This window comes from Sminthopsis crassicaudata, chromosome 2 (genome assembly GCF_048593235.1).
Source record: "Sminthopsis crassicaudata isolate SCR6 chromosome 2, ASM4859323v1, whole genome shotgun sequence".
Classification (NCBI taxonomy): Eukaryota; Metazoa; Chordata; class Mammalia; order Dasyuromorphia; family Dasyuridae; genus Sminthopsis; species Sminthopsis crassicaudata.
In genome coordinates, this window is record NC_133618.1 from 437,654,822 (window position 1) to 437,670,037 (window position 15,216).

The following is a 15,216-nucleotide window of genomic DNA, read 5'->3' on the forward strand; positions in this document are numbered from 1 at the left end:
CAAAGCCTTCTAGGACAGAGGGTCAACTTCCATGCTATAGGAAAGCATCAGAAGACTTAATGTTGGTCAGTTAATTCTGGATCTAAGAAATAGTATCTATATACACATTAGTGTACCTGAATGCTTAGATATATAGTAGTGTATGGATGTGCTTGAGAGGCATTGAAATATGGTGGGTAAATGGCCAGACAAGACCCAAGTTTGAATTCTACTTCTGACACATACTGACTGAATCACATTGGATAAATCTCTTATCTTCTCAGTGTCCTGAGTGTATAACTAAAGTTATAAGTTGCAAATTAGGTGCCCATCTGTCTCAATAGAAGGAATTTTTATTTTGTGAGCTACAGAGACACGGACAGATTGGAAAGTCCTCTACCCAGTGTTTTCTGTCTTGGCCTTCTTTTGGTAGTCTGGTAAAGATTTTGGACCCTTTCTCAGAATGCAAGGAAGAAGAGTTGAAGCAAATTCTAAATTTCAGTTAGTCATTAATTAAAATAAAAGTGTGAATTTTCCCCCCAATTCAAGTCCATAGACACCCTGAAATTTCCCTGTAGTCTCTAATTAAGAACTCCTGCTCTTGTGATAAACTGATAGGCTCACATCTAAATGTATATACGTGTCCACTTAATGCACTCATATAAGTTTCTTTTTTATTCAAGTCATTAAAAGTCCTGTCTCTAGGACTTTTAAAGCAAATCTTTAAATGTGAGGTATGAATATAGGATTACTTGAAATATGGAAAAAGCCATATGCAGTATGAACAAACTTCTGTGGTTCCAAGAAAAAAAGGAGGCTATATTTGGTAACCTCAGTTGTCCATGAAAATTTGCATCTAATCATAGACTAATCACATCTTCAAGTGGGAATAGAACTTAAAATCTTCTAGTATCCTTTAAAAATAATAAATAAAAGCAAGTTTTTTTCCCCATCATAGTTACTTCCAGATAAGCTCCTGGTCATTTCTCCCTCTCAACTGAACACTTCCCCTTGTAAAATGAAAAAAAAAAATTAAATAAACAAAAGCAATTAGCCCATTATATAGGTCTGACGGTGCAAGGATCATTCTACCTAGGGAGTTTCCTGCCTTTCAGCAAGAGGAAGAAGATATATTTTATTATCTGTTCCCTGAGAGCATTTTAATTCCTGCAGGGCCAGGGGTTAAGTGACTTGGGCAACTAGTTATTGGTGGAGCCGCCAACCTCCTGTCTTCTGACTCCTTCTGCCTTGTTCCTCTGTCCCCTTCTTCCATCTCGTTAAAGGATTTTGTGGGGTTTTTTCTTCTATGTCTCTAGACAACAGAGCTAAAAAAGAAACCCTTCTTATCAGTTCCACTCTGTACTTACTGGGTTACACTGAGCAAGATCAGATTTCAAATCCCAAATGCTTCCTGCCTCCGTACATTCTTGTCCTGTTGCCTGCTGGTACCCTGTTTGATTCTGCAGTTTGTGAGCTACAGACACAGACAGGGATGACTCATGCAGTTCATTTACTGCTTCTCTCTCTCTCTCTCTCTCTCTCTCTCTCTCTCTCTCTCTCTCTCTCTCTCTCTCTGTCTCTCTCTCTCTCTCTGTCTCTCTCTGTCTCTGTCTCTGTCTCTCTCTGTCTCTGTCTCTCTGTCTCTCTCTCTGTCTCTGTCTCTCTGTCTCTGTCTCTGTCTCTCTCTCTCTCTCTATCTCTCTGTCTCTCTCTCTGTCTCTCTCTGTCTCTCTCTCTCTCTGTCTCTCTCTCTCTCTCTGTCTCTCTCTCTCTCTCTCTCTCTCTCTCTCTCTCTCTCTCTCTCTCTCTCTCTGTGTTTCTCTCTCACTCTCTCTCCCTCTCCCTCCCTCCCACAACTCTCTCTTTCTCCCTTCTTCCCTTCCTCTCTCTCTTTCCTCCTCCCTCCCCCTCCCTCCTTCCCTCCCTCTCTCTCTCTCTTCCTCTTTCTCTCTCTTCCTCCCTCTCTCTCTCTCTCTCTTCCTCCCTCTCTCTCTCTCTCTCTCTTCCTCCCTCTCTCTCTCTCTGTGTATGTGTGTGTGTGTGTGTGTGTGTGTGTGTGTGTGTGTGTGTACACTATAAAATCCTTTATTATGCTGATGTCAAGGGACATACCCAACACCCATCTTATAGGCTGTTATATCTGCTACAGTGGACCAGCTGGGGGAATATGAATTGAATGGCAGGATAGCTGTATCTTATTAATAATGAGCTGTAGTAACACAGCTTTCAACCATATATAACATTCTGGTGAACTCCCCAGGAAAGCTGAGTTTTGTTTCCATCCTTAGGGAAACCTAGGATTCTTAGGATTTTCTGAATAATTCAAACCCCAAATAAACCCCAGTGCCCAGGGCATTTGCCTGGGGGATGCAGGTCCCTGAGGATTGGCCCTAGATATCTGATAACTTTGACTTCATTTAACTGGTGTCCTCGACTTTACAGCTATCTAAGAACATTTGGGAAGGTCTGTTCTAGCAACAGCTGCCTCACAGATTAAATAATCATTCTGAGTCAAGATGATTTTAGAGGAAAAGCTTCATTGTCTCCCTTTTTTCTTTTAAGAAAGGTAATCATGAATATTTGTTTTCCTACCAGAGTGTTAGGACAGCAATGCTGAGCCCTCTTTGGGAATTCTCGGTTCTAGGTCACACCAGGACATTCTTGCCCTGACTCCTTTTTAAAGGTTCAACACTTTGTTCTGCCACTTTGAACATCAATTGGCCTCCTTGAATCACATTAGTCAATCAGCAGGCATTTATTAAATTCTTTGTGCAAAGCAATGGGGATAAAATGCAGTGGACAATTCTCTGCTCCTCTGTACAAGTGAGAGGGCGAGATTAGATGATAGCATCAAGTATGTATTTAGAACTGGATAGGATGTCAGGTACCCCCTAGTCCAACACCCTCATTTTACAGATGAAACTGATGTCCAGTCAAGTTGTGACTTGCCCAAAGATCATACAAATAGTAAATGTCAGAGGTGGAATTTGAACCCAGGACTAGAATCAGCTCTTTTACCATAAGTGCATCCATCTTTAGATCTTATTAACTCATCTTTCAACTGAGGCACTAGCTTAAGTTTTGGCTTTAGAATTTACAAAGGACTTAAACTCATGACTAGCATACAATATAGACAATATGATTATTATTATTATCATCATTTTAAAGATAATGAAATTGGGGTCCAGAAGGCAGGAATAATCTACCTAGTTACCTAACTACTAAGTGTCAGAGCTGGGGATCACATTTTTCTCTCTCATATTTTGGGTCATGATTCATTCTAGGTCAGACTATAGTATTCAAGGGGTAGGTAAGGAGTGAGATAAAGAGACCTCAGTGAGGAGAGTACAGATGGCTGGATTCTTTTCTTAGCTCTGTTCTTCTGCCCTGGGGTTGAGAAAGAGTCATAGAATATTGAGGGTGTGTCCTGTGGAAGCCTCTTGCTCTGTGGGAGGTGAATATGCATTCTGTGAGAAGATGCTGAGCCTTACCCAACTTGGCATAGAGAGTTATAGAGAAGGAGACTAAGAGTAAGGAAGTCCTAAGTTAAAATCTTGCTTTGGAAATCCACTGGTTGTGACTCCAGGAATTTTATCAAGTTTTTAGTGACTAAGAAGACAATAAAGATTTGTATTGGTAGAAGTGAGGGACGTTTTGCATAGGATTTCCCTGCAATGAAGAATTCATAGATCTGGGTCTCAAAATGAAATTAAGACTGGATCATTTCTGGTCATCTAGTCATCTGCGATAGTCATTCCTACTTCTCCCCCAAAACCAAACTCCATCCCAGAGCCACACTTGGTTCTGATAGGTCAGCTTTCTACCTTCTACTTGCCTAGAACTCTGCCATTTTTGGAAATGGCATGCTACTGGGCACCCCCAACCACCCCCTCCCCCTATTTTTCCTGCTCCCCTTTATGTGTTACCTTTCCTCATTAGTATGTAAGCCCCTGAAGGCAGAAACTATCTTGCCTTCTTGTATTTTCATTCCCAGTTTTTTAGTAACTTGCTAAATTGCTTTTTTTTTTAATAGTTAAAAATCATCTAAATTTACCCAATTCCTCTTATACCTAGTGTTTATTGTTTATTCCCCCACCCCATACTTCCGATTCTTGATCTCATTTGGGTTTTTTGTGGCAGAGATGCTTAAATGGTTTGCCATTTCCTTCTCAAGTTCATTTGACAAATGAGGAAACAAGCACATAGGGTTAAGTGACTTGCCCAGAGTCACACAGCTAGTGAGTGTGTGAATTGGAGAAGATGAGTCTTCCTGATTCCAAGCTGTGTACTCCATCCAATGTGACACCTAGCTGCCCTCTCCCCAGCTTCTCCACACCAGCATTTATGGAATCCGGAGTATTCTTAGATATCACTGGTATTGCTGTTTTCTCACAGAATCCATATTCAAATTGTCATGTATAAAGTGTTTTAGTATATTAATAATATACCATAACACACTTTGTGTTGCATATTAAGCATTAAATTTAAATGTAATTTTATATATATTATAGATTAATTATTCATTAAATAGCTTAAAATTGCACTATGACTTTTAGGACTTTCTGTATCTAGTTCTAGGTCATTTAGTGATGATCTAGCCTTAGTATCTGGGTCCATGGATTTACCTATTCAGACTGTTATAAAAGTTATCATTTAAGGAGTGAACAGGAAAGTGGTGTAGGATTTACAGGTAATAGCTTTGAGGCAGATTTAGTAAACTCCTGTAGGGGAAAAAATTCTAACCTAGGAATTCCAGCTCACTTTAGTTCCTTCTAGAAACCTTTAGTGATAGCCATTAAACTAGGGTCAGGCTAGTAACTCTCTGCATGACTTTATACGGGTCATGTACTGCCTTTTGACTTTATCTTTCTCTTCTGCAGAATAGGATTGAACTTGATGATTTGAAAGGATCCTTCTAGCATCAAGATTCTCACCAACAACATTCTCCTAGTCTTTGTTTACCCATCTATACAATAAGATTGGACAAAAGTCCTTTCTTGCTTTCAAAGGCTCTATAAGTTGGGGCTGAAGTAGAAACTCATGACAGAATTCATTCTACAGAGGACTGAGCTTTACCTGAAAAATTCTGTAAAACAAGCACCAAAGAAAGAGAGCTGGTAGATATTTATTAATAATTAATAATCTATCAATTGTTAATTAGGATCTAGAGGTAAGATTAAGAAGCCTGGAAAGCCTCCCACAATCATGCTGTCTCATCTTAGAGCTTGTCACTCTTTATGGTGCAGGAATAATTGGCAGGTTTGTATAATGTGTTTCCTCTTACACTCTTACTCTTAAAGTTAATGGTCTAAGTATAGAGGATTGATTCTGGTTATTAGTATGTGAAATTGTCCATATTTCCACCACAGTATTTAAATTTTACAGGGCTTACATTTCAACCAGGAAGCCAGGTCCAGCAGAGAAGCTTTCCAGGTCAAAACAGAAAATCTTAATTAAACCAGCAAATAATTAGGGGAGTAGTGATGTTCACAGGAGGGTTGATGTGGCCTATCCTACTCCATCAACAATTGGGTTTTGCAGACCCAGCCAAATCCTGCTAAAGTTGGTTACATTTTCCCAAGAGTCACTAATTAGTTAAAAAGGCATTTGGCCTATCAAGGATTATACTGTAGCCAGCTCTACCCAAATTGTTTACATTTTCGATGTAAACACTTACACCTCAGCATACACTACAGATCAGGGCTTGATTTTTTTTCTTTTAATTTAATAGTATTTTATTTTTTTCCAATAATATGTGAAGATAGTTTTCAATATTCATTTTTGTAAGATTTTGAGTTCTGAATTTTTTTTCTTCCCTCTATTCCTCCCCTCTTCCTAAGACAGCTTTGCAATCTAAGTCATACATGTACAATGGTAAACATATTTCCATATTAGTCATGTTGTGAAAGAAAAATTAAAACTAAAAGGAAAAACCACAAGAAAGAAAAAATGGGGAAAAGTGAAAATAATATGTCTCAAACTGCATTCAAGGGGCATAATAATTTTTTTGAATGTGGATGTCATTTGCCATCTCAAGTCTGTTGGAATTGTCTTAGATCACTGTATTGTTGAGAAGAGACAAGTCTATTATAGTTGATCATCACACAATGTTGTTGTTACTGTGTAAAATATGTACTGCTTACTTCACTGTGTAAAATATGTACTGCTTACTTCATCCGGCATCAGTTCATGTAAATCTTTATAGATTTTTCTGAAATCAGCCTGCTCATCATTTCTTATAGAACAATAATATTACATTACCTTCATATCCCACAATTTGTCCAATCATTCCCCAATTGATTGGCATCTTCTCAATCAATTAATCCTTTTGTTGATTGACTAGACTTATAAAAACAATTGAAATATTAATAATGAAATTTCAAAGTGTGTGGTGCTCCAGTTTTTGGAGGGTTGATTCTTAAACATTTATAAGCACTCACCCTTTGTCCAAGTTATTTGCTAGTGGGCTTGAGAAGCTCACTCCATGAGGATTCTTTCCTGGGATTCCTGACTGGTGAAATCTCTTGTGCTCCCCATGGGGCAGAAGCTGCAGGGCTGGATCAGGCATTGTCTCTGTTTATTTCTTTATTAAGCACCAGTGCAGGACAAAAACAACCTGCCCATGGAACAGCAGGTGCTAAGTTGGGATATGTTGAGACGGCAGAGAAATAGGATTAAAAATGGACCCAGAGAAGAGGGATAGAAGAAACAAATGGCTATTTGGCCCATAGCAATGTTGTAGCCCGCTGAGAAGGAAACAGCCAGCAATCAGTCCTTGCAAGGTAGGCAACTGTTAATCACTAGCAGGCCTAGGGAGACCCAGCAGCAGCCAACTTAGGAAGAGTTTGTAATAGGAGATTTCAGCAGGGAAAACCAGGATGGTTTGGGGCTATAAGTAAGAGCTATAAGTTGAGTATTTAGAAAGCTGGAGAAAAGGCACATAAGCTGAAACTTCCAGCATTAGAGGTTTTTTTTTTTAAATATTGTTGTTACTACTATTATTATCTTTTTAAAAGTCTTATTTTATTGAATTTTTATTCTTAAATCACTTTCTAGATATATCCTTCTCTCTTCTCCCATTCACTGAGGCATCTATTCTTTTTAATAAATATATTTTTTTAAAGTGGGAAAAATGAGTTTAGCAAAAACCAATCGACGTAACAGTCTTGTCTGATGGGACTGTCTGATGCAGTAGTCTGCAGCTGTAGTCCCCTACCTCTTCAAAGAGAGGAAAAAGGCACCACTTAATCCATCATAAGTATAATGTGTGAAACTTGAAATAAAGTACTTTGGAGTCTCTGAGTCATCACTGCTCATACATGAAGCTGACTCTGCATAGTGGTGGATTTTAGTGATTCTCAAAAGCTGTAGTTTTAAGAAACAAATGTTTAACCTATTGTTTTAATTTTTAATTAAATTTTTAATTTAAAATTTTAATTTAAAAAAATTGGCGACTTTGCATTATGGCAGGTTGGCTATTATGCAGTCTTTATTATTCATCCAGTACATGGAAACCCCAAAGTATCTGCTGTTCATACAATATAAGTTCTTTCTTTCATTAGAATATAAGGTCCAGGGGCAGCTAAGTGGCACAGTGAATAGAGCATCAGCCCTGAAGTCAGGAGGACCTGAGTTCAAATCTAGCCTCAGACAACTTAACACTTCCTAACTGTGTGATCCTAGGCAAGTCACTTAACCCCAGTTGTCTCAGCAGGAAAAAAAACAAATAAAAAAGAATGTAAGGTCCTTGAGGCTAGGGACCATTTCATTTTTGCAACTATATACTCAGTGTATAGCAGTGAGCCTGGCACATAGGGAAAGCTTAATGAATGCTGATTGGTTGCTTGGATTCAGATGTGCAGCCAGGCCATGCCTCAAGACAGAGACTCATGGCAGAATCATGATGGCCCAGGGTAGCAAGAGTTAATCCTCAGAAGCCTTCAGGTTAAGAGGGGAGGGAGATCTTGTAACATTAGCCTTCCCAAGCTTCTGTTAGTAACCTGAGAACCATCTTCAGGACAATTACCACTAGATCCAAGCCTCTGCTTTCAAAGATCAGGTTGTACTTTGGCCAGTAGAGTCCTGCTTTCTGCTGCTTTTTCATCTCCTCCACTGACGAGTTTGAATTGTGACACAGACAGCCCTGGATGAGAAATGAGTAGCCTACTGTGGCATTGCCAGGAGAATCCCAGTTTTAAAACTTAGGTCATTTTTGAACCATTTGGAAATGTGTCATTAAACAGCTAATCTATAGAAAGAAAAAGCTTCATTATGGTGAAATTGTTTCAGTTGTTAAAACTGCATGACCAGATTTGGGCTTTTCTTGGTTAAGATAGTAATGTTTTTCCATTTACTTCTCATTTTATAAATGAGGAAACTGAGGCTTGCCCAGGGTCACATAGCTATTAAGTATCTGAACCCAAATTCGAGTTCGGGAACTTGGGCCTTCCTAACTCAGTCTATCTAGCTAAAGCTAGTTAGAAATCATTAGTGGATGAACATTAGTTTTCAGGAAAGTCTCTAGCAGAATACTCCAGTGATTTTGTCCTTGGCTCTGTGTTGGTCAGCGTTTTTATCAATAACTTCATGACAATATAAAATTTGTGGATGACACAAATCGGGGAATGATGGCAGACACATTGGATGCCATAGTCAACATTTGGATCTTGAGCGCCTAGAAGAATGGGCAGGCTAATAAATGAATTTTACAGGTACAAGATGGAAAAGGGTTAAAAAGCTGTGATTTCAGTAGATCTCAATCTTCACCTGACTCAATAGCATAATCAGTCTATTAAAAAAAAGAAAAAAGCTAATCTTAGGCTGTATTGAAAGAGGTTTTGGGTTGGGAAGATGGAAAGTAATGCTACTGTATTCAATCCTGGTTAGACCATATCTAGAGTATATAGTGATCAGTTCTAGGCATCATATTTTAGGAAAGATATCTTCAAGACGAAGTGACCAGAGAAAGGAGACTAAGATTAAGAGAAGACTAGAAACTATGCCATACAAAGATAGATTAAAGAAACTGGGGGTTTTAACTTGGAGAAGAAAAGATTTTAGGGGTGGGGAAAGACACGATAGGAAGGACTTTCAAGTACAATAAGGATTAAACTTTATTTGGATATAAGGCAAGAAATAGATACAATGGATAGCAACTGCAGAGGATCAGGAAGTTTTCCCTACATCAAGCTAAACTCTAACAACCTAGAGTGATCCTAAAGTAGAAGATTTGCCTTAGGAGGTAGTGAGTTCATTGCTAGAGGGCTTCAAGCAAAATCTAGAGTTAGGGAGTGCACTGGACTGAAAGAGGAATGAAGGCTGACTAGTCTGGGCACCTGCACAAAATGGAAAAGAACTTGCATGTTCTAAAATGTTTATTGCAGCTCGCTTTGTGGTGGCAAAGAACTGAAAATTGAGGAAATGCCATCAATTGGGGAATGACTAAACAAGTTGCAGTGGTATATGATTATGATGGAATATACTATGCTATAAGAAATTATAAGCTCAATGATTTTACAAAAACATGGAAAGCCATAGGAAATAATGAAGAACAAAATGAGCGTTACCAAGAGAACATTGTATATGGTGACAGCAATATTGAGCAAATAAGTTATTTTGCCTGTTAAAGATACCCAAATTAACTATAAAGGGTATATGAAGAAAGATGCTATCTAGATTCAGAGAAAGAACTGATAAACAGAAGTATGTATAGAAAAATTGTGTGTGTGTGTGTGTGTGTGTGTGTGTGTGTGTGTAATGGTTGCTATCTCTAGGGCAAGAGGAGGAGGGAAGAAAAAAAAGAAAAAAGAAATTTACATGATAATTTGTTGTCTATTTGAAAGGAATAGCAAGTTGTGCATAGTACATTTGCAGCTTCATGTGCAATCATCTTTTTATTGTACTATATTGTGGAAATGGTTGTCTTATTCCATAAATTAAAAATAAAAGAAAGAAAGGGGGGAAAAAGAAAAGAAAAAAATGGAGGCTTAAGGAGGAATTCGTGGGTGGGTCTTGCAGAAGGATATTCTATGGTAAATCAGCAATGGGGTGATGGGATGAATTCAGGGAGAGGAGACTTTAGGCACTGATGGAATTTCTAGGATGAGACATAAATCAAGGCATGATCCCAAAGTCCAGAAGAACAGAAACAGGACCAGGAGAGAAAAGGACCTTGGAGTTGAACCTAGGGCCACCATGGCACATTCACATTTTGTCATGTTATGTTTTTGTTTGTCTTATTGTTTTTGTTTGTTTTTGACGAGGTACAGAGTGGGGTGGAGAGGAGTTAGTACAAATCTGTGTCATAGTGTTTATCTCTGTTTTGGTTCCTTCCCCTCTCTCGTTATCACTGTCCTGGGTTCCTCCATAAACTGATGCTGTGGGTGTTTATTTGCAGGGCCTCTTTCTCTTTCTTGGCTCCCCTCCCTTTCTTGGCTCCCCTGCATGAGCACCAATTGCTTTTGTGCAAACACAGGGTGGTGTTATGTAAGCTTAGAATCACAGCTTAGCACCCCAGCCTCCGACACCAATAAACATGCGATCTGCCACTAGCCCCTGGCAGAGGAGGCTGTGAGAATGCAGGGTACTTGTCAGGGAGGGAACACAGTGCACCTTGGGAGCTCGAGGAGATGGTACATAAGGTATGATTCAGAACTCAGATGGAGAGAAGATGGATGGGATAAGGGCCATGATAATAGCACCTCGTATTTGGAGAGAGCTTCATTTTTAAAAATGCTTTCACATACATTCTTTTTTACTTCATAGCAAACCTATATGAATAGACAGACATGATCATTTCCATTGGATAGATGGAAAAGATTAACAACAGCTGGAACACATAGAAACTCAAATGTCCTGCTCTGGGTCACCCACCCATGGATAGCAAAATCAGGACTAAAATCCAGCTTTCCTGGCTTCTAGCCATCAAACTATTTTGCTCCTGCTGGATTTGATTGTATTTTCAATACATCAACCAACAAGCTTTTATTAAACACTTATGATTTGCCATGCATGCAAGGAAAAAGCAGAAACAATTCTTTGTCTTTAAGGAAGTTACATTCTTCCTTAAACAGTGGCACTATGTACATAAATAGGTATATATGAGATAGAAACAGTTGGGAGGTTACCTTAGGGAACAAAGCCCTAGAACTATGGAAAATCATATCTCTGTCCCAGTTAGGGTTGAAATGACATCTAGATGATCTCTTTCCTAGTGTGGCTCTTCTGAATGGATTTAGAATACAAAGACAGATTCTGATTCTGGTATTTATTGTGTGCCCTTACATGTCACCCTTTGTGACCTTTAGTTTCTTCATCTATGAAATGAGGAGATTGGAATAAATGATCCCTCTGGTATCTTCTAAGGAGATCAGGAGCTCACCTGAGACTCTCTGAAATCCAGTGGACTCCATCAAGATGAGAATAGGAACTGCTTGTTGGGGAGGGGAGGAAGGTCTTGTGCTATGCATTTACAAAATGGTGTGATTATCAAATTTGCAAAAAACTGTCTAGCCAGAATCCATCATGCAAAAGAGTGAGCATCTAAGTACCATTCAATGAGTAAGCAGCACTCTCTCACCCTGTGACTAGGATGGCTGTCCTTGTCCACTGAGCTTGGTCTTTTGGGGTAACGGCCTTCATGTCTAGGGCTTGCTGTTCTCTGCAGGCTCCTCGGTAGAAAGGTGTGTGAATATATTGGTTTTTAGGCCCAAAAGTCAGACACAGTTGAGTCTGCAGACTGAATGAATGTCAGGAAAGGATGTTTGTGGTGGAAAGTGGGGTGTGACTGTGAAACAATGAGGCTAATTTTGTGTGTGACTGCAAAGTGTCACAATTCTCAGAAAGGACCCATATATTGTGACAGCAATAGCCACTAGGGTTATAGTTAGTGAGGATCCCAAGGGAAGCCTTTGAAGAACAGCACTTAATTCTAACCCATAAATCTGGATTCTTTTTTTTTTTTTTTTTTTTTTTTCTAAAGGGAGCTTTGGTTGCAGCAGCTGTTTGTCTCCTATCTCAAACAGTGCTTTTCACAAGGAGGTATTTAATTTTCAATTTATTTTTTCTAACATGTATGAAACACCTACTATCTGCCAAATACTGTGCTAGGCCCTAAAGACTAAAAAACAAAATAAAAAAATATCCCAAACACTTCCTAACTCCAGAGAATTTATATTCTTTTAGAAGAAACAATACACACATAGATAAGTAAAAATAAAATGTGTACAACATAAGTACAAAATCATTTTAGAGGGAAGAAGGAACAACTACAGGGGAATTGGGAAATGGCCCTTAAAGTGAGCTTTAAAAGAAGCAAGGAGTTCCAATAAATATCATACACATATATAATATGTATTGATAAATATTATTATAAATTTTTAATAATATGTTATATAATATTTCATGACAAATGACAACAATAAATTAAAATAATAAATACAATGTTATTATAATACATATAATTTTTATATTTTTGAAAATATTATATGATAAATATATGAATATTATAATTAAATAATTTGACAATAAATATAATATTAAATGCATAAATACATCAAATTCCTAAACATTACATTAAATAATTTAGTAATTAGTATCACAATAAGTAATGTTAAATATAAAAAAATTTAAGTACTTTTTTGGTTACAGTTAACGAATGAAAAAATGTAGAGATTAAAGGGAGACTGATAAGGCTTCATGGAGAAGATGGCTGGTGGCTTTTGTATGTTTCTGCATGTACATGCTTTGCATGCATGCAATTAATGTAAGAATGAAGCATCTTATGTGTGTTGCATAAGCTCTCGCTGGTTGTATCAGTACAACACTGAACAGTACAAGATCCTCGTCTTTCTGTAGGAACAGCACGTCATTGCCATGGTCTTATCCAGAACAAACAGAAACCATGGTAACTCCTCCTCAGTCAATCACATCCCTGCTACTGTTCTCGCCTGATAAGTCAGCAGATAGCTCATCATTCCTTCTTTCTCTATGCACTGAGCACTAATGGGCCCTGTAGTAGACTTAAACAGTGGCAAAATAATTCCTCTCACACCTCCTTTGTATAGTCATTCACCCACTCAACATATATTTTTAAAGTCCCTACTGTGTTCAGCACAAACAAAGTTTGGGAAATATATGATCTCTACCCTTAGCTCACAGATGAAGATTATAGGAGTATAGAGCTCATCTTGTATAACCTTTCACTGTACAAGCCAGGAAACTGAGGTAAACAGAAGTTGAATTCCATTGTTAGTGAGAGATACATCTAGGATTTGAATCCAGGACTTCAGACCCTAGATCCAGTATTCTTTCAGAATAAGATAAAATACAGTTTCTCTCTCTCTCTCTCTCTCTCTCTCTCTCTCTCTCTCTCTCTCTCTCTCTCTCTCTCTCTCTCCCTTCCTCCCTCCTTCTCTCTTTTCTCCCTCTCTCTCTCCCTCCCTCCCTCTCTTTCTTTTCCCCCCTCCTCTCTCTCTCTCTCACACACACACTGCATTAGTTGTTCCTCTATACTTTCAGTTCCAGATAATTATAAAGTGCAAGTTTATGTGGCGTATGCCATGCATGCATTTGAGTTCAGTCAGTGACAGAGTCCAAGTCATTGGTGGAATTAGAATATGAGTAGGGGGAAGCAGGGAAGTATGGAACTCAGGAAAGCAGACACTGCATCTGGGTGGGGGGAGGGGAGTACCTGTGACTACCCTGAGAATAGACAGTGAATCCTACAGTGGGCACCTCAGGGCAGGAGGACTCAGTCTAATGGATGATTCATCCTCTTGATTAACTCCCTTAGGTCATCTACCTTTTTATGATTTGAGAAGAAATACTCCCCAGAGTAAAATCTGTTTGATCTCCATTTTTCCTGAGGCCACTGTGCACATTGCAACATGCCATTTTAAAGTCCTGTAACTGAGGATTTAACTGCAAGTTTGGTTCAGCAAATACTTATCTGGATTTCTAGCATTTTGATCATCAAAGAGCCGATATTAGGGGGTCAGAGGTTGTACCTAGAAAGGAGTGAAAACTCAGAATAACCAGAATACTGAATTGGTATAAGGGGAGAATATTATGGCTGGAACTTCCTGAGCTAACATCTGATTCTGTCAATTAATCTGATTCATCAATTCTATCAGCTGATGTCTCAGTCAAGTATAGAAAGCTGTAGCCTGGGAATGGGGAGAACTGATCTTCAGGCAGGCTCTATCACTAACCTTGTGTGACTTTGGGCAAATTACTTCTCTCTATATTTCCCCTCTAGGAAAAGAAGGCCTAGTGTACAAAGTTGTTTCTTACTCTGACTGGTTATATGTTCCTTAAACACTTACTAGGTACACTCTTGCCTTAATTTTTGTTCAAAAGAGGACGAAACTATGGGTAAAACAGGATTCAGGATTACTATGACACATCTTTAATAGAGTTGAGGAGCTGGGGGGAGAGGTGTGGGTGAGACCTTAACAGGTACATGGCCCCCTCAGGAATCATCCAACTCTCAAGTGCTTTATATCAGTGGTCTTGTATGATCCTTGCAATGATTGGAGGGATTGAAGAGGGGATCAGTGCAGGGATTATCATTTTTAGTCCATAGCTGGGAAAAGTGGAAAGGTAGGAGGAAGGGGGAGGAAAGGAATGAGGAGTAAGATGAGAGAGAGAGAGAGAGAGAGAGAGAGAGAGAGAGAGAGAGAGAGAGAGAGAGAGAGAGAGAGAGAGAGAAGCAGAAGAAGGAGGAGGAGGAAGAAGAGGAGAAGGAGGAAAGAAGAAGAAAGAGAGGGAGGAGAGGAGGAGAAGAGGGCAAAAGAGAGGGAGAAAAGAAGAGGGAAGAGAGGAGGAACGGAAGAAGGCAGGGGGGAGGGGGAGAAGGGAAATGAGAGAGAGAGACAGATGACGAGGGAGAGGGAGAGAACAGAAGGGAAGGAGAAAGGGAGGAAGGGGAGAGAGAGGAAGGAAGGAGGAAAGCAGGGAGGAGGGGCAAGAGCAAAGAAGGAAAGGGAGAGAGAGGAGGGAAGGAGGAAAGCAGGGAAGGGGAGAAGGAGGAAGAGAGGGAGGTGAGAGAAATGAGAGAGACAGACAGAGAGAAAAGGAGAAAGAGAGAGGGAGGGAAGGAGGGAGAGATTGATAGATTCCTTTAAAAAAAAAAAGAGGAAGAGAAACATACTGGCTCAAGGATGGCTGTGCAATCTAGATTTGCAGGCACTGAGTGCTGGGAATGTGTCCAGAACATTGATAAAAATGAATCAGTGG

The 15,216-nt window shown here is 39.2% G+C and overlaps 1 protein-coding gene across 5 annotated transcripts in view; it reads left to right on the plus strand.

Annotated features, from left to right (window-relative positions):
• The window catches only part of TOX2 (TOX high mobility group box family member 2), a 307,223-nt gene that overhangs the window by 29,921 nt on the left and 262,086 nt on the right, over positions 1 to 15,216 (plus strand). The gene's annotated exons all lie outside the window — the stretch shown is intronic.